The sequence below is a fragment of the Micromesistius poutassou genome (assembly GCF_964030765.1).
Source record: "Micromesistius poutassou genome assembly, chromosome: 10".
Classification (NCBI taxonomy): Eukaryota; Metazoa; Chordata; class Actinopteri; order Gadiformes; family Gadidae; genus Micromesistius; species Micromesistius poutassou.
The window spans coordinates 604,709-626,224 of record NC_140280.1 but is presented as its reverse complement, the minus strand read 5'-3'; the positions used below and the strand labels follow the sequence as shown (position 1 = coordinate 626,224).

At 48.0% G+C, this 21,516-nt stretch overlaps 1 pseudogene across 1 annotated transcript in view; it reads left to right on the top strand.

Moving 5' to 3' along the window:
- Nucleotides 1–10,332: 10,332 nt before the first annotated feature.
- Nucleotides 10,333–21,516, top strand: part of LOC311353789 (cyclin-dependent kinase 11B-like) — a 13,629-nt pseudogene continuing 2,445 nt past the window's right edge. Inside the window, exons 1-15 of the transcript XR_014684160.1 lie at nt 10,333–10,504; nt 11,448–11,578; nt 11,819–11,958; nt 12,265–12,392; nt 12,707–12,851; nt 13,109–13,317; nt 15,815–15,940; nt 16,070–16,168; nt 16,881–17,033; nt 17,843–17,917; nt 19,124–19,177; nt 19,412–19,665; nt 20,540–20,630; nt 21,065–21,188; nt 21,360–21,497. The product of XR_014684160.1 is annotated as a cyclin-dependent kinase 11B-like (transcript). The remainder of the gene's footprint in view (nt 10,505–11,447; nt 11,579–11,818; nt 11,959–12,264; nt 12,393–12,706; nt 12,852–13,108; nt 13,318–15,814; nt 15,941–16,069; nt 16,169–16,880; nt 17,034–17,842; nt 17,918–19,123; nt 19,178–19,411; nt 19,666–20,539; nt 20,631–21,064; nt 21,189–21,359; nt 21,498–21,516) is intronic.

Here is a 21,516-nt window from a genome sequence, read left to right as displayed (position 1 = left end):
ACCCAATGACACAGGATTTAATATTATTTACATACTCATTTTTTTTATTTATTTACTCCGTTACACACATAGAGCATTTATTCATCCCCACTTGCACACACGCACATGCCACATGAAAACTCTCTGTGGTATATATACACACACACACACACATATATATATATGGAGGGCTACAGAGCTGGGGCTCTGATGCGCATATATATATATATATATATATATATATATATATATGTGTGTGTGTGTGTGTGTGTGTGTGTGTGTGTATACCACAGAGAGTTTTCATGTGGCATGTGCGTGTGTGCAAGTGGGGATGAATAAATGCTCTATGTGTAACAGAGTAAATATATATATATATATATGTATATGTGTGTATATATATATATCCCCCCATAAACCCAGATGTGCACAGAGTCAGCTCTCCCCCTCCCCCTCCTCCTGCGTGAGCAGAGCATTGTGGGTAGTGGAGCGGGCGGCTGCGAGGGCTTTGAGGGTCTGAGATGAAATAGGAACGCGTCAGGTAGCGAGAGGAGAGGAGCGGAGGCTCTGCTGCATGCTTATGCTCCCCCCCCCCCCTCTCCCCCCCCCCCCATGGCCGCTGCGTGTCGACGTACAGCCCCCCCCCCCCCCCCCATGGCCGCTGCGTGTGGACGTACAGCCCTGCTCCCCCCCCCCCCCCCCCCCGCTACAGCCCCGCTCCCGCGAGGGGAGAAGGTAGGGACGGCTGGAGCCGCCTCGTGATTGGCCGGATGCAGTCGGAGGAGGAGGAGGTGGACCAAGAGTAATGATGCTGATGTGTGTGAATGGGCAGCAGTCAGAGCAGCACTGGCAGCATGTCTCCATGGAGAACAGGCTGTAACATAACAGCCTGTAACAGAACGGCCTGTAACAGAACAGGCTGTAACAGCACCTTTACATAACAGGCTGTAACATAACAGGCTGTAACAGCACCTTCACATAACGGCCTGTAACAGAACAGGCTGTAACAGCATCTTTACATAACAGCCTGTAACAGAACGGCCTGTAACATAACGGCCTGTAACAGAATGGCCTGTAACAGTACGTTACCATATAGACCCGCCTTTAACAGCACCTTCACATAACAGCCTGTAACATAACAGCCTGTAACAGCACCTTCACATAACAGCCTGTAACAGAACAGGCTGTAACAGAACCTTCACATAACAGCCTGTAACATAACGGCCTGTAACATTACCTTCACATAACGGCCTGTAACATAACGGCCTGTAACATAACGGCCTGTAGCATAACGGCCTGTAGCATAACGGCCTGTAACATAACAGCCTGTAACAGAACCTTCACATAACAGCCTGTAACAGCATCTTTACATAACAGCCTGTAACAGCATCTTTACATAACAGCCTGTAACATAACAGCCTGTAACAGCATCTTTACATAACAGCCTGTAACAGTATCTTCACATAACGGCCTGTAACATAACGGCCTGTAAAGTATCTTCGCATAACAGCCTGTAACATAACAGCCTGTAACATAACAGCCTGTAACAGTATCTTCACATAACAGCCTGTAACAGCACGTTACCATAGAGAACCACTATAACAGTATGTTTACATCACATCTTGTAACATTACGTCTGCATAACATCTTGTAACATTACGTCTACATGATGTCTTGTAACATTACGTCTACATAACATCTTGTAACATTACGTCTGCATAACATCTTGTAACATTACGTCTGCATGACGTCTTGTAACATTACGTCTGCATGACGTCTTGTAACATTACGTCTACATAACATCTTGTAACATTACGTCTACATAACATCTTGTAACATTACGTCTACATAACATCTTGTAACATTACGTCTACATAACATCTTGTAACATTACGTCTCCATGGAGATCCGCATTTAAGAGCCCTCCTTGTAATCTCTCTAATTGTCAAAATTAAAAATACAAATGGCCCGCTGTGCTTGCATGATTCACAGGAGACAGCAATAAAATAAGACCGACAGGCAGAAGGAGGGAGCAGCAGAACGCAGGCGACCAGAGACGGTACGAAGAACCAATGAGAGGGGAGCAGGAGGAGTGAGAGGCAGCCGACCAAGGCAGTCGCTATAAGAACAAGAAGAGCTGCTGCTGGAGATGGGCTGTGTGTGTGTGTGTGTGTGTGTGTGTGTGTGTGTGTGTGTGTGTGTGTGTGTGTGTGTGTGTGTGTGTGTGTGTGTGTGTGTGTGTGTGTGTGTGTGTGTGTGTGTGTTTGCATGTGTCTGTATATGTGTATGTGTGTGTGTGTGTGTGTGTGTGTGTGTGTGTGTGTGTGTGTGTGTGTGTGTGTGTGTGTGCATGTGCGTTTGCATGTGTCTGTATATGTGTGTGTGTGTGTGTGTGTGTGTGTGTGTGTGTGTGTGTGTGTGTGTGTGCATGTGTCTGTATATATGTGCATGTGCGTGTGCATGTGCGTGTGCGTGTGTCTGTATATATATGTATGTGTGTGTGTGAGAGAGGGAGAGAGGGAGAGAGAAAGGGACGCGAGCACATCGCCTCTGCACGTGATACAGTCTGTTCACATGCCTATAAATACTTAATGACAGTGCTCTTGCTCACGGTAAGCACGACCATCCCGCTCAAGAAAAAGAGCTTATATATATATATATAGGGCGGGTATCAAATATTGAACGCTTTTGTTATAAGCGGGGCCAATATTGACTCCCGGTCCGGCGGTGATGGACCTGATGTACATGAGAGGCATGGGAAGCGTCCGCTATAGCCCAGCTCTGTTACGTAAGCGCGGAGAGTCTGGCGCTCAGGCTTCTCACTTCATTCATCATGGACCGCCCCCCCCCCACCCCCCTCCTCCATGGGTCCTAGTGCGTACAGCCCTACACCCATGTTCAGCATCACAGCACACTGCTCCCGCACAGCATCAGCGGTCACTGTGGCTCTATGGATTCTCTATGGAATCTATGTCTCCATGAAATGAAATCATGCCTCTTGATTTTCTGACACGTTGCCACTGCAGTCCGTTGCAATAGGAGCGACACATTGGCCTAACATAACATGTGACTGTACTACAGCCCCCCCCCCCCCCCCCCCCCCCCCAGAACACATGATTTCAGATTCGTCCAATGTCGTAGGCTGTGTATTTTGTGCGGTGCTCCGATTGTTGCACGGGTCCATCCCCACGCCTCATCCAAGAACCACACGTAGTAACATTGTGGTCATTTCGCCTCGCGTCCAGCGCGGGTTCCGTGGCACATCTTACCAAAGCAGGTGCGCACACATTGGCAAAACGCACGCCTACACCCGGATCGTCTCTCCTTACTATGCACACACACAGACGAAGCCCACAACACGCGCACACGCACTGTCCTCCCGCCCCACTCACAGAACCTCCATGCGGAAACACGCACCTCGCCCGACCCGAGATCACTAAATCAAAATATACTACGAGAGGTGTCTACCATTTTATTTGCGTGATCCCGTTCTACATCGCAGCGTGTGTTGTTGGCACGATCGGAAGCGTATAGCTAGTCTGTCTCTCGCGGAAAGACACGTCCGCGGATCACGCTGCAAGACAGTACGACCCCCTCACATCAAGACGATTGTAAAATACTATGGTGTCGTTGAAGGGGGTGTGGGGGGTGGGGGGTGAAAACACACACACACACACACACACACACACACACACACACACACAACAGCCATGACAATCAGGAGAACGCACAGAGACAGACATATCGAGGCTGAGATTCCTTGTGTGCAATGCCAAGCCTATTTCCTATTTCCTATGTCGGTGTGGCAAGCTTTATTTCCTGAAGACGCGGTCCTGCCGACCTCGGCACCAGTTCTCAGCACCGCGGACAGCTCTCCCTCCCTCCCGCTCTCCACACACTCGACAGCGGTAACGCTGAAGCGTTACACCGGACGGACGGTGCAGGTTCAACTCTCATCTCTCCCTCTCAGCAGCACCACATCTTATCTAACACTCTCCGTGTTTCCACCGAGACACACATCTGGTTAACACCGAATGACACACCGAGAGAGAGAGAGAGAGAGAGAGAGAGAGAGAGAGAGAGAGATCTCGTCCCAGCCGTTTTTAGCATCAGAGAGAATGATCCAGCACACATAACCGGGCGTTCTTTACCTATTCCCAGCCGGGCCTCCGCTCCCTCCACCGTTCAGCGGGTTGATCGGCTGGCCGGTGCCCGGTCCTCCGGCCACCATGGACCCCATCATCCCCGCGGATGCTGCTGGGTCTCCGGGCTGACCGCCCTCCATGCTCGCCTCGTTCCCCATCTCGGTCTCGACTCACAGGAGGAGACGGATGGGAGACCCGGCGGGGTGGATTGGTTCAAAAGCGAAGATCTCAGGGGGGCCAACAACTCTTATTGGTTCCAAGTACCGTATATATATATTAAAAAAAAAAAGATCCGAGAGAGCAAAGTCAACGATGCTCCCTCATCATCATCACCATCATCTTCTTCTTCTTCATCACCTAGTTACCGTGATGGAGTATAGCTCCTTCCTGACGTCGTGGCGGGAGCGCGCTGCGCGGCCACAACAACAGCACGAGAGAGAAAGAGGGAGAGAGAGAGAGAGAGAGAGCGAGAGCGAGGAGGGGGGAGTCGCGTGGTATAGACGGCTCGGTACGCAACGGGCGGACGCGAGCCTCCCCCTCTGGAGGAGAGAGGAGAATCAAACGAAGCAGCAGTCCTGTTGGTACGTGCGCGTGCACACGCTGCCTCGTGCCCTGTTTTACGCGATGGAGGAAAGGAGGGGTTATTACGTGCACGCGCAGTAGTGTCGAAATGATGAATCGGCTGCGCTGGAGATGCGCATCACGTGTTGTCGGAGCAGCCCATGAAATCGCACACCTGCATGGCCACAACACCTGGATGGCCACAACACCTGGATGGCCTAACACCTGGATGCAGTTCGATCACTCTCTAGACCTTTACGGTCAGCAGGCCTATTAATACCTCGAAGAGTATAAACCATGATGCGCATGGATCAGTAGTTATGGATCAGTCGGTAGGCTACATTTCTTTTTAAATGTACATTTTAATCATTTTAATTCATTTTTAACGATATATACATTTCGGGATGTAAACGTGATTACAATTGTATCCAGGAATAAATATTCCATGGTCATGGTTTCTCTGTAGATATGTCCGGCAGTCCATTTACGACGACATGCTCAGGTCGGATTTAATTAATGTTCATATTATCAATGTTACTTTTGTTACCAGAGCATCATTCTCAGAGAGAACTCACAATGATCCACACGGTAGCATCAACAACAACTATCTCTTGTCGTTGATAAGTGTAGGCCTACTGCTTAATGTATCACCTATCCTCTAGTTTCTCAATTAGAACGGAACGACAGGACCGCAGAGCCGCCCGTTGCTCGCTGAACACCCTGCCGTTAGTAACCACGCCCGGGGAGAGACGGAGGAGAGTAGCCTCCGCCGCAGGTCCCCGGAGGGTTGGGTCTGCTAGGGAGCAGGAGAAGCCATTCCTTCTGACAGACTGGCACCTTGACACCAGCAGGGAGTGAATACTTAGCAGATTAAACCCAGCACTATGCCAATGTTTCCCTTCGCTCTCGGTAACAGCGGAGAACCCCATTGGCCGGGCGCCCCAGCGACTAATGGATTTATGGACGGGGCATGGCTTGACAAGCACAATGCGGCCCGAGCCGACGGGTAGAAAAGCGATATGGTAAAGTGTTCATCGTGATCTGATTTTTCGCCAGGTGCTTTCTAAGAGACAGAAACCCAGATGCATGCTGGGTGTCTCATCCCCAGCGGTATATTGGTGACTCCTTCTCATTCCAACCCAATCCTGTTAGTCCAGGAGGACGCTCCCTTTCAAAATGAGTCAAACTACAGCAAACGAGGCATTATGAAGCTATCTGTGGAGCATTAGTAGGAAGTATGGTTCAGAGTGTAAGCGTTCTTGTATTCGTTTTCTGTAGTTTTCTTATTTGTCTCTAAATTATACATTAGAGTGGGTTCCATCAGGGGTTGAAACGACTTATTGCATACTTTGCAATTAAGAGATTGCTAATTTGGGAGATTTATCGTTATTATCCCCACTGCAATTCATAAATATTTAACTTAGGGAAGAACTAAGTTTGTTCATTGGTATACAAGCAGAGTTCTCACATTAAAACGCCTACAGTGGCTATGGTTACAGTAAACCATGGCTTTGTTTTTGTTTTGTTCTGAATCCCTGGTTTGACGTGTCTGTCTGTGACAGTGGGAGCATCCTGCTGGAATAACAGACCTGGGTAATGAAGAGCGGGTCACCTTTCTCGCTCTGCCCGGACGCCCTTGCCGCAGAGCACACAGACCCCAGCAACGTGATGTTCTCAGCCACGCTGCCCCCGACAGCAGCGTGGCTCGTTGAACACACGTCATAACACAGGATCACCAAACAGCCGCCATGGGGAGGGATCCATCAGCGCTGGTTAGGACGTCCTGAGACATCGCAGCAGAAGAGTGCAAACGTATGATCAATTCATAGAAACGGTAAAACAGATATTTGACGTCTTCTATAGTTTAGGAAGCAGCTTAGTAAACAGTAAACATGTATGTGTGTTTGTTCCGGAATCCCCAGATCTTGCTATTGCTGCACAATCCACAACAGGACTTGGATTTACCAACGGGATGATCCATATGACCCCTTGGTGACTGCAATAGAGAGGACGGACAGCCTACTGACCAATGTGGAAGAAGTGGACACAAGCCAAGCTACCGCGGCTGAAAAACCCAAAGGATGGGCCTGCTCTGTCAGGCTCTTGACATTGTAAAGTTGGCTGCTGTGACCGTGGGGCTCTTACTCTGAACTCCTCCAGTCGTTGAATCAGAGTCGGAAAAAGATGCAGACATGGAAGCGAGCCACATGGGTTGATTAGAGGTCTGATGGTGGCTGCACCTGGCAGACCAGCGATGCCAGCGGACCGAACTGTCTCTGCTCTTATGGTGCCAAGATGGTGGCTGAAACAACGGGGCTGCCACGTTGCTTTTCACACATTGCCCTGCTGCAGAGAGGTGGAGACCAAAATAAAACACCTTGATGATGATAACAGTTGAAAGGTGTATTGCAAAGACAAGATGTATTGGTGACCATGGAACTGGTGGGCGTGGAACTGCGTCACACCATTGTTGAGATTGCTGAATGACGATGCAAATAACTGATGGCACAATTTAATTTCCGGTTTATTTCAATCCCCTGGTTGCAAAGCATGGTATTTTTATGTATTTTTCCAAATGTAGAGTTTAGAAGCAGCAGGCCAGTGGACTTAAAATAAATAAATCACACTTTGGCTCGCTGTTCTCTCTTCACTGTTCTCATTAGCGAATCATATTATGGGAGATATTTTTAGCACTTTAACGTTTTTCTTTTAGTTGACAGGTTTTGTCTGTTTTATCCGAACCAGCCTCTAGATTCCACACCACCAAAACAAACCCTCCATCACGAACACCAGCCACTAGGGAGGCTCTGTGGCTGGGACTCACATACCTCATTAGTGGCTATTGATCTCACCTGAGTTCAATTAGGTCGCCTGCCTTAAAGCTTATCGCTCCCTTCTGGCTCGTTTTAGTCTTACACTTGACACGGCCCTTGCAAACACAGGTGGCTCAAACTAAATGCATTATGCCATAGACCAGTTTCACACGTGTGCCATCGTACCACACACACACACGGGTGTCCCTTTTTACAGTAATTATCGGACTGCTCTTTTCATGAACTCAAAGGAGATATTAGTGAGGATAACACACATTGGCCAAGCAACAGGGAGCAGGCCAGCAGCTCTGTGGCTAACAGGGAGCAGGCCAGCAGCTCTGTGGCTAACAGGGAGCAGGCCAGCAGCAGCTCTGTGTCTATCAGGGAGCTGCACTAACCTGGAGGAAACCAAATTGACAGACATGTGTACAGAATGCAAACTATGACAAAGCAAGAAGGAGATGAGTTGTGGTCAAGCGGCCCAGCAAACCAATGCTCCTCCGCCATGCTCTTCTATACTACACTGAACTATACTATACTGAACTATACTATACTGAAATATACTACACTGAACTATACTGAACTATACTACACTGAACTATACTATACTAAACTATACTACACTGAACTATACTATACTACACTGAACTATACTGAACTATACTATACTACACTGAACTATACTACACTGAACTATACTATACTGAACTATACTATACTGAACTATACTACACTGAACTATACTATACTACACTGAAGTATACTATACTATACTGAACTATACTATACTATACTGAACTATACTACACTGAACTATACTACTATAGAACAGAACTATAGCGATGATAATTACTAGTGCAGGAATGAGGACTGCAATTTGAATGCAGATGTAAATTAGCTCTATAGCTAACACTGGTTAGCTATAGTACAGTGGGGTCGGATGGAACATATTGGTGATCAGCGTTGTGCTCTGTTGGACAGTGACCTCTGGTGCCTGAACAAGGCATCCTGCTGGGTATAAATATATACATATTGATATAATGAGGGACCAACCCTTTGATCAATGTCTTTCAGAAGTATTCCCAGTGTGTAGGAAGGAGCCCCTCTCCCCAGGGGGCTGGCCAGCCTCTGTGTTTACAGCTCACTGGGTCTGCCTCCCATGTCTCCCAGGCAGAATACTCAATGGGCTGACCAGACCCAAAACCATTGAAGGGACTCTGATGCTAATTATTATGGGGATTGCATTTGGTGAGATTACGGTTCATAACGGTTTAACTCTGACACCACAATTTCTGTAGGAGGACAATTACCTTGACGGTTAACTTCCTCTATGGGTGTCCAGTAGAAGGCGCCATGCAGGACTCTACTGGAAAAGGCGTAGGATACACGTTACGCGACCCTCACTATGGCCACGCATGTTCCTGCAGGGTAGCATATTGCCCTTGCATATTTCCTTTGAAGACACACAGCTTCGGCCTGTGTGTGTGTGTGTGTGTGTGTGTGTGTGTGTGTGCGTGTGTGTGTGTGTGTGTGCGTGTGTGTGTGTTTGCGTCTGTTTAATCTCTGAGATGTAGGCCTAGCTGTTATGCACTGTTATGCTGTTATTTTTTTTGGCATATTTCAGCTTATGCATGTGTGTGTGTGTGTGCGCACGCGCGTGCGTGCGTGCGTGCGTGTGTGTGTGTGTGTGTGTGTGTGTGTGTGTGTGTTTATGTCTGTTTAATCTCTGAGCTGTAGGCCTAGCTGTTGATGCACTTATAATAAAAAACTGCAAAAAAATGCATACTTCCTTTAAAGACACACAGCTTAAGCATGTGTGTGTGTGTGTGTGTGTGTGTGTGTGTGTGTGTGTGTGTGTGTGTGTGTGTGTGTGTGTGAGAGAGAGATGTAGGCCTAGCTGTTCTGCACTCATAATAAAAAAAAAGACTAAATCATCATCCTTTTGATTCCTTAAGCCACTCTGTCTAGCTTGGGGGCGGGGGGGGGGGGGGGGGGGGGGGGGGGGGGGGGTGGGGGGGGGGGGGGGGGGGGGGGGGGGGGGGGGGGGGGGGGGGGGGGGGGGGGGGGGGGGGGTATACTTTGTCTGTTTTAAGCCTCAGTTACTTTGGAAAGGTCTCTTATAAAATACCAAAAGTATATGTAGAAACATCTGGTGCATCTAGATAGACATGCACACACAGACACACAGACACACATACACACAAACACACACGCACATACCTACACAAATGTACACACTCCTCTATTGCGTTTTAGTAGATGACATAAGGTGCCTCAACAAGACAACAAGATGTTTTTTGTAACAGCATATGGCAGCATTGATGACAAGCCAACAGACATGTGATTTCCTTGTCATATTCATGCACCCACAGGTACACAGTGAAAGGTGCCATGCGTGCGCACACACACACACACACACACACACGCACGCACGCACGCACACGCACACACAGAGCGTGCAGTGCCCATAGAGAGGCACTGCGTCTATAATAAAGACCATAAGATTTCTGTTAACTGTCCTATCCACGCAATGTTTCGAATTATTCTGACCAATCACTCCAAATTAACGGTTGACTTGCTAATAGTGCAGTCCCATTTACACATCGCTAGTTCTCCTCCATCGTGGATTTTATTATTTATTACAGTCCCGTTTCTTTCCTTCCGTTTATTTATTTTTAATACAATTTAAAAATAATAATAAACAAAATCGTTTTTGTTATTAATTAGAGCTATTATGACCGTAATCTGAAATATGAGTCATATTTTTCAAAAACGTACATTACAATGACACCGGAAGTAGAACACAGTTCAGTCTTCCGGTGTTCATTATACCGCGGAGCTTATTACAGGTTTGTTTAACAATTCAAATTGCCAAGAAGACACATTCAATCCAACACTTTCATTCTTTTTTTTCTTTTTTTTTTTAACCACGGGCTAAGAACACGACTTTGTTTTTTTGTAAACATCCCGGCGGCGGCGGCGTCGCTGGGTCGGTGAAGTGCATGCTTGGTGTGTGTGTTAGCTTCACGGTGCGTAGCTTCAGCTTGTGTCCAAACACGAGTTAAGACCACCGAACCTGCTAGTGAGGCTCGTTAGTGGGTTAACCTCCCGCTGCTGCTAGTGAGGCTCGTTAGTGGGTTAACCTCCCGCTGCTGCTAGTGATGCTCGTTAGTGTGTTGTTAGTGTTGGCCGCGATTACTAAACGATTAACCACCGACCTCATCGACTAGTCTGCTTCTGTAGTCTCTCGTCCGACACGCTACTACGTAACCGCTACGTAAGGGTACTAGTCAACAAAAACCCAGATACTCTGCACCCCTCCTAGCTAATCGGAAGAACGTCTACCTATTAACGCGAATAACCTTTTTATGTTCATCAATGTGTAGTTAGTTCAACGGAGGACATCATTGCGCCCGAACCCAGAAGTTAAACACTTTGAGTCATTCCTGGATTGGTGTGTTTTGCTTTGTATTTTTGCCAGTGAGAGTGCGAAGTTTCTGCTATGGATAACAAACAAGGCACCAAGGTAACAGGCCAATTAGATTGATCCTCATCCTTCCATATTAACCCTAACCCTCGTGAAACGGCCCGACTAATTAAACCCTCAGTAATCAATGGGTCCGCAGCTATATGTTGTAAAATAACTTTTAAAATAACTGTAGTATTCTCCCTTTTGTGTTTTTCATAATCCCTCCTAATCGTACCAAAGTAAAAAACATTATTTCCTTTACGCACTCCGACATCAAATGTTTCCATTCACTTGACACACTTGTATCATTGTCTGAGTCCAAGTAAAGCTTGCTGGCTTCCTGGTCACCGGAGTCACTGCCTGTGTCCCAGGTGGAGTCACTGTGTCTGTGTGTTCCAGGTGGAGTCACTGTGTCTGTGTGTTCCAGGTGGAGTCACTGTGCCTGTGTGTTCCAGGTGGAGTCACTGTGTCTGTGTGTTCCAGGTGGTGGTCTGTGGTTGCTGATGGGGGACACAAAGGACACCTGGAAAGTGAAGACACTTGAGGAAATTCTACAGGAGAAAAAACGCAGAAGAGAGCTGGAGGAGAAGACGGAGCCCAGGCGCCAGAAAAATGTAAACCAGAGTGCCAGAACCGCCACCACCGTGTCTCAACGACTTTATCATCTGTAGACTTTAATTCTTAATGTTTTTTTATAGTAAAAACATGTCAATGAAGCTGCTTGTAAAAAAAATGAAATAATAGCTATATTACGTTTATTAACTTGTGGTTCATGTAGTAAGGCTATAACACTAGAACCTTATTACGTGATGGTTCTAACTCTTGACCCCGTGTCTCCCTGTCCCTCTGTGCAGTTTGCTCCATGTCCTGTTCCGCAGGTGGATGATAGGGAAGCCAAACGGGACACTCCGGAGGAAGGGGAACTACGTGATCAAAGAATGGAAATAACAATTCAGAACTCGCCGTACACACGGGAAGGCTCTACAGAGGACAGGTGCGTCCATGTAGGAGCGGTCAGCGTGATTTATAACCAAGCGGTCACTGTGTGTGCACGGTTGAAAGACCCGATCTGAGTCCAGCGGGTGTGTCTCACAGCACCCGAGAGGTATCTTCATGTCTGGTACCACCTGAAGCCCTCATCCTGTCATGTGTGACGTGTTGTTAGCAGCAGTCAGAGCTGAAACCAATACAAATGCACAACCTGGAGACTGACTCCGCCGTTCCACCCTCATAGTCTTTTGCCGTCATAGCTGTTCATATGACCACTGACGCCAATGTGTGTGTGCCTGGTTGATTTCAGGGGAGAGGAAGATGACTCACTCGCCATCAAGCCCCCACAGCAGATGGCCAGGAAGGACAAGTCGCACCACAGAAAGGAGGACAAGAGGAAAGACAAGAGACGACACCGCAGCCACTCGGATGAAGGAGGTGAAACAGACTCATTCCTATTTGAGTGCTTAAAGGTTGAACAATGCTTCTGCAAAGAAATGTCAGATGTTTTTTCAATCATCTTATTAACAATCATGTTTGTGGGAGCTTGCAAACAGACCTTCACGACCTTTACCCCCATGGCTCAATGGATAAACGCTTTCCTTTGCATTGCAAGCTTTCATTGACTATTTGTGCTAGTCTGTTACCAATGCATCCACATGGAACGCACAGACAGAGTACAGTGCAGTCTCACAGAGGCGCGTTCTGGTGGGTTCTCCTGCTCACGTTGGTCTCCTCCTCCCCTCCTCCAGACGGAAAGCACCCCCGGCCCAAAGACAAGGACAAAGACCGAGAGAGCGAGCGCAGGAAGCGTCTGTGGGAGGAAGACAAGGCCCGACGCGACTGGGAGCGGCAGAAGCGCCGGGAGCAGGCCAGGGCTCACTCACGCAGGGAGAGGTGAGCAGGCGTCCCGTTCCCTCGGTCAACCCACTCCATGCCTGTCACTCACTCACACCAATCAATCAATTTGATGAGCCTAAGTGGGCAAATAAATTAAAATGTTTAAGATTATGAAATGATAAAATGCTGCATGACTGTATTTGACATAGATGAATTGATTAGTTGACGTGTGTTAACCCGCTGCTGTGTGATGTGATGTAACACTGTGCTCAGTATCTCCTTCCAACATGCTGTTTTTCTGGCTCTGTGTGTAGAGCTGACGGGGGTTGGGACAGTGTCTGCCGAACGCCTGACTGGATGACTGTATCTCCTCTGGACCACAGGGACCGCCTGGAGCAACTGGAGCGCCAGCGCCAGCGCGACCGTAAGATCCGCGAGCAGCAACAGAAGGAGCAGCGCGACTTAAAAGAGAGAGAGAGGCGGGCGGAGGAGCGCCGCAAGGACCGCGACGCGCGCCGCGAAGGTCAGTCTCTCGCCCGCCGCCGCCGCCGCCGCCCCCTCCCCCCGCCGCCGCCGCGCCGCCGCACCCGTCAGAGACCAGCGTCCTCTGCTGTAGGGGGGCGTAGAGTACTGCTTTATGCCGCTTTTCCACCGACAGTATCGACTCGACTCGACTCGACTCGCCTCCAGGCGCGTTTCCATCTAAAAAAGTACCTCTTCAATGTGGGCGGGTCGTAGAGAAGAACCTCTCCACCATGGGCGGGTCGTCATTAGGTTTTAATCACGGGAGACGAGATTCCCGGGAAATCTGAATCTGATCAAGACTATTTCCTGATTCCCGGGAAAGGTTATGATGGGAAATAAAATAAAATAAAAAGCGCAATGACTGCGCGTCTATTGTTGTCATACGGTGACGTTGATGGAGGCGAAACTCGAGCCCTGGGAAAGGAACGACACTAAAACGAAACAGCGAAACGCTGATCCGCCGGTCCGTGGACTCCAGCCACGCCGGACACACACAACCACGCACAGCCTAACTCTAGCCCCGGGAAAGGAGCGACACACACGGCGAAACGCTGATCAGTGTCCCCCGCGATTCTCTGCCACCATTTTTTTCTCACGAAATGTAATGTTTATTCATGGCGAAATCAGTCGCAATGAAGTGGACAGTTAGGCTCATGTACGGTTCCATGGTTCGGCTGGACCATAAATCAGTCGTTGCTGCAAAATAATCCGCTTCCTGCACTTCTGCCTCGACTACAGCCCGCACTTTCTTATAGGAGCTGGCAATGCAACGGATGAAAAATTGTTGCGGGAGGGTATTGAGTAGCGTTTGTCCAATGTATGGATCATTTTTCGAAATCCGTCACGTTCTACGGTGTTTATTGGAACCATATCTTTTGCTAGATGGTAAGCAATTGCGTCTGTTATTTCCTTACTCCTACTGGAGTTGCGTGGGTATGGGGTCGCATTGTGCAAGGTGTCAGTAATAGATGTCTGCGTTGTGACATCTGCGTTGCGCTGCAATTTATTTATTTCACAATTCAAAAATGAACAAAACTGTCTTCTAAATTAAGGAAATGATACTGGGAAACGAATAAACCATTATAAGCAACGAGTGAACTTAATAAGCGATCTAAATACTTTTTGCAACCACCGCCTCTTTCCCTTGACATTTAGTTTTCACCTTAAATATGCGACAGATGTAATTAAGGCAACCTGGTCTCACAGGAATCCGTGAAATGAGTCGGTCTACGTCCCGTTTACAAGAAATAATGCCCATAAAAGGTTCGAATATTAAGTCCTGCCTAATATTCGTTCGAATATTATATATTTTTTAAATATTCGAATAACGAAGTTCGGAGTCAAAGCCCTAGTCCATACACTGGTAAACAGTGACGGTGTTTGTTATCTCGTTCCACCGCTGGCTTTTTTTTGTCGTAAGCTTTGGAAGATGCCTGAGATGCAGAGACAGCTTCACGCTACCAGCGTCTGTCTCGTACTGTGTGGAATGAGAGCTTGTGAAGGGACGCAGGCGCGCTTGCTGCGCGGCTGTGTGCTTGCGCAGTAGCAGACTGCCTGAGAAGGCAGTATCGCTGTCAAAGCTGTCCCTGGGAAAAGTAACGTTGCGCGGAATTGAAAAAGGAACTACGTTTCGTTAGTATTTTCCCATATATAGGCCTACCATATTTTCAGTAGTTATGTGTAACTTGACTTTGAACAAGTACATGAACAAGTAGTAGTACCTAACGCGTTACACACAACACTGTCTACCGTGTGTCAGTCGGCTCATAAAAATAACGATAAAAACGCGATTTGATAACGATTTATCGTGCAGGCCTACAGTGCACTAGGGGTGTAACGATACACTAAAGTCACGATTCGGTACGTACCTCAGTTTTTAAGTCACGGTTCGGTATGTTTTTCGGTGCAGCAGATTTTATTTTTATTAAACAATTGGATTTTGATTTGATTTATTAAATTGTATCAAACAAATGCCTTACACACATGAAAAATCATCAAATACAATTGAGGATAAAAACACAATAAAGTCCAGGACTTATTTCCATCGTGGTCCTCAACACAAAACATCAGGACAAGACGAGACACTCACGGTGTGATAATCAATAAAAACAATAACAATTATTATTTTATTTTCTTCGGTTTGTACCGAAATGAAACACGCATCGAACCGTTAGACCCGTACCGAAAATGTTTGTATCGTTCCACGCCTACACTGTACATGATATAGTATATTAAAGTCCCGCTAATGTAAAATATAACTCGATTTAGAATAATTCCACGGCTGTTACTCCAAAACATGTAAAAATCAGTTTTCTCTGCCACACCGTGATTCAGTCGGTCCTGAACCGTCCGTTTGTGCTCATCGCACCACGAGTGTCCTCCAGTACGGGCTCATGTACTAACAGGCAGCGTTAAGGCACCGCTCCACCCGTTATACACTTGTGTAACACTTGTGTAACACAGTGAGTAACTCTGCCACCCCCGTCCCTCCACAGGGCCGTCCCAGCACCGGGCCCTCCCTGAGGACTACGAGGACAAAGCCAAGCAGAGCCACCGCAGCCGCAGCCCCAGCCGGGCCCCGCGGGACCGGCCCGAGCACAGCGACGCCCGCAAGCCTGGTGGTCAGTCTCACAGCCGGCCCTGGTTCAACCCCCCCCCCCACCACACCACGCCCCCCACCACGCCCACAGTGGACCGAGGTTTAGAGAGCTGTTGTATTACTAACGCTGCCTCCTCCTCCTCCTCCTCAGGGTCCAAGGAGGAGAAGCCGGAGGACAAAGACCCGCTGGCCGACCTGCAGGACATCAGCGGCAGCGAGCGGAAGACCAGCACAGCGGAGTCCTCTGCCGGTAGAGAGGAACCCATCCCTCTCCTGATTGTTTTGATCACGCCACGTTATAGAACTCTTCTCTCAGAGACGTGATCGCAGGACAAACACGGGTGTCGCTCGTACCGCTAGGGATGGCGTCTGCTCCTATTGTGTACCAGGGGCACCACGGGGAGTAGACTGAAGTAGTGCTACATACAGAAGTCATAGCTATAGCAGTCCCACCATAGTGTTGTCTCCCTGTGTTGGTGCGAGGGTTAAGGGTAGTGTTGTCTCCCTGTGTTGGTGCGAGGGTTAAGGGCAGTGTTGTCTCCCTGTGTTGGTGCTAGGGTTAAGGGTAGTGTCGTCTCCCTGTGTTGGTGCTAGGGTTAAGGGTAGTGTCGTCTCCCTGTGTTGGTGCTAGGGTTAAGGGTAGTGTTGTCTCCCTGTGTTGGTGCTAGGGTTAAGGGTAGTGTTGTCTCCCTGTGTTGGTGCTAGGGTTAAGGGTAGTGTTGTCTCCCTGTGTTGGTGCTAGGGTTAAGGGTAGTGTTGTCTCTAGGGTTAAGGGCAGTGCACCATAGTGCTGTCTCCCTGTGTTGGTGCTAGGGTCAAGGCTCTGTGGAAGGTTGCCGGTTCAACCTCCCTCCCTCGCCGTTCTTTCCATCAACCTCTTTTTGAACCATGCAGAGCCATGCTTGTAGACTGAAACCAAAGTCTGTCTCTGATCAGATTGAACCCCCCGCTGTGTGTCCCAGGGTCTGGGTCCGGGTCTGAGGACGACGACGGAGAGGAAGACGAGGGGTCTAGCAGCCAGAGTGACGAAGACGACGAGGAGGAGGAGGAGGAGGAGGACAACGGAGAGGCAGAGTCGGCCTCAGCCTCAGGGCGGTCTGAAGGACCGAGTGCAGGTCGGTCTGACCCCCCCACTGGGCTGCTCTCGTGGGAGTACTGTTGGTGTAATGCAGAGACCAGAGCCGTTTCTCAATTCACGTTCTCGTGTGTTCTCGTGTACTTGCGTTCTCGGTAAACGTCATCAGTGGTAGCCCCAAGCACTGTTCCAATTCCAAGTACACGAGTACGAGAGTACTGTCGTAAAACCCGGAAGTGTTCTCGATGCGTTCTCGATGAGGCCGTTCTACCGAGGACGCATCGGAGGTGACTCGTGTGGACTCGGGACCGTTAAATATCCCAGGATGCATCATCGAGTCCGCTGCTGTTCCAATTGCAGAGTGCGTACTCGCGTTCTCGGAAGTCTGTACTTGAAAGTACGTACTTCCAAGTCTGCGAGAACGTAGTCCGCGTACTTGGTATTGAGAAACGGCTCATGTGTTGATATTGAATGTCTGTGATGAAATTAACTAATTAAGTAGAACGTTTAATTGGTCGTTAGAGCACCTTCCGAGTCAGTATTTGCATAGAGAATAATGTGATGAGTGATGTGATGTTCTGTTATGTTTCATTGTGGAGTTTAGTCTCAATAAAAGCTAGAGTAGAGAAACCAGCCGCAGTAAGCTGGAGTTGATGAACAGATTCCAGATTGTTTTCTTCTTTTTTTTTGTCAGGGATTTTAAATTTAGGGATTTTAAGAGCTTTTTAACAATATGCTTCAAAAATGAATTTCTTGCCCTAGCTTAAGTCGTCCTCTGAAGTTTATTTTTTGCAGAGCGGAGCGGTTTAGCGAGCTCCGCCGTTTCATTAAACTTGTTTTTACTCGCAGAAGACGTCAGCGAGGACGACCGGTCCGAGGAGGAGTTTGAGGAAGAGCGGGAGAACGGCACCCACATTCCTGCAGGTGGGTCAACCACGCCCACCTCTCATTGGCCACATGGTCCTGTCACATGACCCGCGGTGGGGTCACCTGCTGTCTTTCAGTCCTGTTAAAGTTTTAAAGTGATCTCAGGTTATCGTTTGTTATGATAGTTGAGGAATCTAACGAACTGTCCTCTAAGTCTGTCTTGTTGATGGCGTGCTCGTTAATACCTGGCTGCATCCTAATCTCCCCCAGCGGGATAATTCACTTTGACTTTGACTTTGAATTAAAATCCTTTTCAAGATTATTATAAGATTACAAGTAGGCAAGGCGACTTTATTTATATAGCACTTTACATACACGCGAGGCAGACTCAAAGTGCGTCATATTGGATCAGTCACACAATAAAATAATATTTTTATTTATTGGTTTATTTTAACAGGGACAGTGTACATTAATTAAACATTCCTGTAAATGCACCAGACTCAATCAATTATCACAATGAAGACAATGGATTAATATACAATAGTTGAACATCACACAAGTGATTAGTTCAATTAGTTATTATTAGTTAATAAAGTACAAGAACTAGTGTCATGGTTTTAAATAGGGATGCACCGAAATGAAAATTCTTGGCCGAAACCGAAAATGAGGAAACCAAGGCCGAAAACCGAAACACCAAAATAAATGATTATGCCAATTATTATTAGGCCTACCATTGCATTTATAGCTATGACTGTGTACTAACCTCACTAAAATCAAGGCATTGCAATTCAAAGAATAAATCAATTACAATTAAAAGTATAAAAATATTTATTTAGCACTGAAAAAACAACAACACCGTTTTCCGTTTGCACTTTGCAGACGGTCCCTAAACTCGGATGATAGCAGACAGCTCATAGAAGCTGTCTCATAGCGAGCCGTCGCTAAAGACGGCTCGTTTGGATGAAAACAAGGTTGTAGCTGGTTCTCTAGGTTACTACATTTAGCTACAGGTGTCATTTGTTTCACAATGTTTCACTATATATTATATTGGCGCAGAGGCGCTTATCCAGACAAGCGTGTGCTGGCCGCGGGTTTTGTTTGCGTCATCACAATTTCCTGTTTCGACAGTGTTGTTTCGGTGATAAAAGTGTTTCGGCCAAAAGCCGAAAATTTTCGGTGGCCGAAATTTCGGTGCATCCCTAGTTTTAAATGCTGAGCGCCGTCCTCTGGGAGCAGAACCTATAACCTGTGTGTTCTCCTCAGTGCCCGAGTCCCGCCCCTATAACCCCCCCCCTGTGTGTTCTCCTCAGTGCCCGAGTCCCGCCCCTATAACCCCCCCTGTGTGTTCTCTGTCCTCTGGGAGCAGAACCTATAACCCCCCCCTGTGTGTTCTCCTCAGTGCCCTCAGAGTCCCGCCCCTATAACCCCCCCCTGTGTGTTCTCCTCAGTGCCCGAGTCCCGCCCCTATAACCCCCCCTCTGTGTGTTCTCCGTCCTCTGGGAGCAGAACCTATAACCCCCCCTCTGTGTGTTCTCCGTCCTCTGGGAGCAGAACCTATAACCCCCCCCTGTGTGTTCTCCTCATTGCCCGAGTCCCGCTTCGACCACGACACGACGGAGGAGAGCGGCGAGGACATGGACGAGGAGGAGGAGGACGGGGAGGCCCCCGACGGGACGACCCCACGCCCGGCTCGCACGCCCAGTCCCGCTCAGCCCACCCCCGAGGAGAACTACGTCCCCGACTCCCCGCCCATCTCGCCCGTGGAGCAGAAGAAGGAGCTGCCCAAGTACCTGCCCGCGCTGCAGGTACGCCCCTGGGGTACCCCCCCGGACCGCCCCCCACACCCCCACCTGCCCCCGCTGCCCCCCCCCCCACACACACACTGGATCAGATGCAATTCAAGACCTGGACTGATGACTAAAAGAGACTAGAAACAGAACACTTATGGTGTGACACACAAGACACACAATATGGGAATTAGAAAAGAAGATGCAAAAATAAATGTCAACATTATCTATAGATGAGGTTAGGCCTGGGCAATAAATAAATAAATGATCGTATCGTGATAGACTTTTGATCAATATCAATATAAAACCATGTTCAATATATATCGATAAGAGACCGGACCACCGGATCTAGCAGCTGGGTTTGTTACACAAACACGGTTCCATACTTCTTTACAATATCTGAGTGTTTTTCATTGTTGTGTCGACATTGGAGTGTTGATCAATGAAGAACAGTAGAAGGTCATTAAGTGTTAAACAGAAGGGTTTAAATCCAGCGTGGTAAATCTTAGTCTTTTTAGGTCATTAAAATGATCAGTAGTAATCGATATCGATCAATATGATCATGTTATATCGTGATATGTCTTTCTGCCATATCGCCCAGACCTACATGAGGTAGACATTAATGACAACATTTACGTCATTGAAATGACATTTACCATTATACATGCGCTTTAAAGTTCTCAAGTGTCCATGTGCTGTGTATGCTGTTATAAACACGCGGCTAGTGTCAAAGACTGAGTGGGTTTCTGTGTGTGTGTGTGTGTGTGTGTGTGTGTGTGTGTGTGTGTGTGTGTGTGTGTGTGTGTGTGTGTGTGTGTGTGGGTTTCTATGATGTGTGTGTGTGGTCCAGTCCTCACTTGGTGAGTCCTCTCGTCCCTGCGCTGTGTTGCAGGGCTGTCGCAGCGTGGAGGAGTTCCAGTGTCTGAATCGCATCGAGGAGGGTACCTACGGGGTCGTGTACAGAGCCAAAGACAAAAAGACAGGTGGGGAAACACGCATACGGACCACAGTACCAGTTAGTGGTTCACTGAACCAGTGACACAACTGGGTTCAATCACTCACACGTTTGTTTAATAAGCGTCTTAATGACATGCAAGGACAGCATGCAAATCCTCATCACAGTAAGCCCAAGTCCTGCATGGCGTTTTAGTTAGTATCACGGGCACTATTCCAATGGTGTTGAGAGATATGAGAGATATGCAGTGAAACAGCTAGAACATAAAGTAAAAGTTAAGGTTGTTACATTTTACTTTTTAAATGTGTGGGTTTTGACTACGTGTGTGTGTGTGTGTGTGTGAGTGGTGTGTGTGTGTGAGTGTGTGTGTGTGTGTGTGTGTGTGTGTGTGTGTGTGTGTGTGTGTGTGTGTGTGTGTGTGTGTGTGTGTGTGTGTGTGTGTGTGTGTGTGTGTCTCTTCAGATGAAATCGTGGCGTTGAAGCGGCTGAAGATGGAGAAGGAGAAGGAGGGCTTCCCCATCACGTCCCTGAGAGAGATCAACACCATCCATGAAGGCTCAGCACCCCAACATCGTCAACCGTCCGGGTACGCAGAGATACACACTGAACCCCTCCTCCTCTCTGAGAACACAACGGTTCATCTGAGGGGGGTGGACTCTTTCTGGGTCTCACCATACATGTCTTTATGGTCTTGATTCTTGGGTCACAAACCGAGTCTCGATTCCTGATTTAAAACATGAATCTCGATTCAGTACAGAATGTTTGACGCTGTATCTGTCACTGTCGCAGGAAATCGTGGTTGGAAGCAACATGGACAAGATCTACATTGTGATGAACTACGTGGAGCACGACCTGAAGAGTCTGATGGAGACCATGAAGCAGCCCTTCCTACCAGGTGAGACTAGATATAGTGT